This window comes from Marmota marmota, unplaced genomic scaffold (genome assembly GCF_001458135.2).
Source record: "Marmota marmota marmota unplaced genomic scaffold, marMar, whole genome shotgun sequence".
Lineage (NCBI taxonomy): Eukaryota > Metazoa > Chordata > Mammalia > Rodentia > Sciuridae > Marmota > Marmota marmota.
In genome coordinates, this window is record NW_026000153.1 from 29906648 (window position 1) to 29910442 (window position 3795).

General features: G+C 46.9%; 1 long non-coding RNA gene across 2 annotated transcripts in view; it reads left to right on the top strand.

The window, feature by feature from the left end:
• Nucleotides 1-12: 12 nt before the first annotated feature.
• LOC125611554 overlaps nt 13-3795 on the top strand; it is a 28000-nt gene continuing 24217 nt past the window's right edge. Inside the window, exons 1-2 of one of the 2 annotated variants that reach the window (XR_007341768.1) lie at nt 13-347; nt 679-1363. This is a non-coding gene — a long non-coding RNA (uncharacterized LOC125611554). Of the gene's footprint in view, nt 348-678; nt 1364-3795 lie in introns of those variants that run through there. The other variant, XR_007341767.1, reaches the window with a different exon arrangement.

Consider the following 3795-nt stretch of genomic DNA (forward strand, 5'->3'; position numbering starts at 1 on the left):
AATGCTCGCAGCCGCTGCAGGTGCTGGAGGCCCAGACCGCCTGAGAGCGCGGCGTGGGGGGGGAGGGGGGTAGGAAGGACTCGAAGGGCCCATCCGCGCACTGCCTGAGCTCGGCTCGGCTGAGTGGGGGGTCAGCCTCCTGCCAGACCACTATGCCTCACGGCCTGGCTCGCCATCGGTCCAGCGGCGGCCGGGTCTCCGTTGCTGAGCTGGGCGTTCCCATCGCGGCGACTGCGCGCCCCAGAACAGATCCAGTCTCGCGCCTTCCCTGAACTCCTCAAGGCGGGTTTGATGCTCACCGCACCCCTGCGTGCCTCCCGAATCGACTTTCTGGATGAGGCAATGAGGTAACCAGGAGGTTCCCCGCCCCTGCGTTGGGTGACGACGCCAAGTCAGGCGCCAAGGGACTGAGCCTTGCCCCCGCGCAGCCTTGGCGCCTTGGTCTCCCTGGGCCCCGCCTCTCCAGTACCCAGGGCGAGCTCTGGGCTCAACAAGCAGCGGAGACGTCAGTCTAAATATCAGCTGGCATCTCAAGGCTTTTCTGTGTCCAGGTTCTGGCTTCTCAACTTGAGTGCAAAGCCCTCCATGCCCAGGCAACGAGGAGACAGGAAGATGGTAGGGAAAGCTGGGAGCAGAGCAGGGAGAGGAGGTGAGCTGAGCATCTACTTCTTTCCCCAGGTTCTGGGACTAATATAATGGGCGGCGCCTGAGAGGAGGTACAGAGGGCCAAAGCTGCTATGAGGTGACCTGCCCTCCCCAGGACTTCCACCAGAAGTGAGCTGTCTTCAGGGCACAGGGGCATTTCAGTGCCTGAGGTATAGACAAGGCATACCTGCTGGTCTCCCAGCGCCTGTGAACCACTTGCCTCCCAAACTAGCAGGAGGGCCTTGGCCTTTATCTCCCCAGGCCAACGCAGAGAAGGGCCCTGGAGAGCAGAAATATTTTTTTAGGCAAAAGTTTTACACAGGGTGCCCTGGGCCTGGCCTGGTTTGTGGGAGCTATCAGAGAGCCAGAGAGACCACCTGCCTGCCTCCTGAGGCGACTCTGCTCTCAGTGAATGCTGTCAAACTCCTGTGAGACCTCCACTCACTATACACTTCTATATCTGGGTTGTAGGACTCGTCTTGGATGCTGTAGGTGGTCGGGCCTTAGAAATCTTTGAGTGCAACCCTATCACATTTGAGGGGAAATCTCTCTCTGAAACACTTGTGTGGTCAGAAGGTCTTTGGGGATGCTGATGAGATGACACAATTTATGCAACCTTTCTATTTCTTGAATCTCTCTGTGAACCCTGAGAGGGTTGAGGAAGTTCTTCCTGACAGTGATGACGATGAAAAAAAATTTAAAAAGAGGAATCACCGCATCTTTGCCTACTCTCTTCTATTTGCTCTTCTATTACTCTTTCCAGGAATACCTGAGATTTGGAGAACTTGGTGAAAACCAACAGTGACAGATTTGTGGCTGGGAGACATTTGGGGGAGGAGACTTGAGGGCTGGCTCTAGCATTATCTCTGAGACATTGTGCACCAAATCCTGTGAGCTCTCTTGAGTCCTGGGATCTCTTCCCCAAGGTATTCCTCAGGAGCAACTGGATTCCATTTCCACCACATAGCACCTTTGAAGGCTGGAATAAAATGCTGAGCTACAATGGGACATAGCAATCCTCACTCTCAGCTACAGTATCAGGATGTCACTCACCTTTTGTTAATCAAGCCTAAGATTCAATTTCTGACCTTAAAAGTATTACAACAGTCTGCAGGATCAGAGTTTGAGAGAATTGTGTTGGTTCACTAGAAAATTGTAAATGGTATTATCACAGGAGTTTGAATTTTCTCCTCAATCAACCTGTCTATAAATAACTTTATTTTAATCTCCCTTGATCTTGTTACAAGTAACCAGCCAGAACATAGGAACTGCACATTTTCTTATGCTTTCCAGACCTGCAGTATGCAGTTAGAAAAAATAAAATAAAATCATTAGCCCTGATTGGTTATCGAGCACTTGAAATGTGCTCCTCCAGGTGAAAATGTGTGTTAATGAGTATATGCATGCCTGTAATACTCACTACTTAGGAGGCTGATGCAAGTTCAAGAACCACCTGGGTAATTTAGTGAGACCCTGTCTCAAAAAGGGCTGGGGATGTATCTCAATGGTAGAACAATTGCCTAGCATGTGTGAGGCCCTGTGTTCAATTCCTGATACTACAAACAAAGGGAACAAACAAAACAAAATAAAATGAACATAGTATGGGGACAAGAATAACATTTTTTGTTAATGTATTTTATATTGTTACATGCAGAAATAATATTTTGACATAAAGGATGAATACATTATTAAAATAAACTTCACTTTTTTATTTCTAAAGTAGCTAATGAAAATTTAAAACAACATATTTTCATATCTTTAAAGGACAGTGACTGGTCTAGAACATATATCTAAAAGCATTTCTCTTAAAGTTTAAGTTGCAAAGTTCTTTTTGCATTAGTGTGTTTTCTGTTGCTATAACAAAATACCTGAGGCTGCATAATGTATAAAGAAAAATGGTTTATTTAGCTCACAGTTTTGGAGGCTAAAAGGTCAAGACCTGTTAGCTCCATTTGTTTGCCCTTTTGTGAAGACTTCATGGTGGATAGAATCACGGTAGAAACATGTCCTAGAGGGAGAGGTACTATCCAGAGTCCTGTTAAAACTATATTAATCTCTTCTAAGGGTAGCACCCCTAGTGACCTACTCATGTTATTATATGTCCCACTTCTTTTTTTTTTTTTTGTACCAGGATCTGAACCCAGGGGCACTTAACCACTGAGCCACATTCCCAGCCCTTTTTTATTTTGAGACAGGGTCTTGCTAAGTTGCTTAAGGCCTTGCTAAATTGCTGAGTCTGGCTTTGAACTTGTGATTTTTCCCTAGCAGTTGGAATTACAGGCATGTGCCATCACACCCAGCAGGTCCCACCTCTTAAAGTTTCCACCACTTGTCACATTTCCCTAATGAGGAACAGCTTTCAACACATGAATGCTTAGCAGACAAAACACATCCAAATTGTAGCACCTTTCTACCACAAAAACTGGGGGATAATTATAAGGGCTGCGCCCAGGCAATTTTCACATGTATTGGCTTGTTATCAATTTTTTGTTCCTATGTATGTACGTGGGTTTGGGGCACATCACTCAAGCTTCATGACATCAGGACTGTCTCTAATTTCTGACGTCTAGAGAGGAAGACAAAGGCAGCCTTCTCCAGCATTCCAATTATTGCTGAAAACAAATCAAGTCTTTTTGCTGCTCCTTCTTTATACTCTTGGAACCTACACAAGAATATAAGCCCCTTTCATAAAAGTAAAAACCAGATCGCCAGGGCTGTTGTCAGAGGAAGGCCTCCTAGTAGGAAGATGCAACAGGATCCAACTCATATTCCTGTCACCTTCCTCTTGGGTGGCAGGGGCTGGGGGAGACTCTTGTCTTGATAATCATTCCTACATCCACCAGGCCACATGTGGGATGATGATGTTGCAACCTTCAACACTGTCACAGGTGTGCAGCAGGATCCCCCTTCCACATGCAGCACAGTCCATCTGTAAGCCAGCTTTCCATTGCTGGGAAGAAAGTACCTGAGATAATCAATTTTCAAGGAGGAAAGACTTATTTTGGCTCATAGTTTCAGTCTATGGTCAGCTTTTGAGCCTGTCTCCAGGGAGAACATCATTGTGGAAGCACATTGTGGAGCAAAGCTGCTCATCTCATGGCAGATGAGCATCAGGGCGAGAGGGGTGGGGGGAGGAAGGGAGGGAGGGAG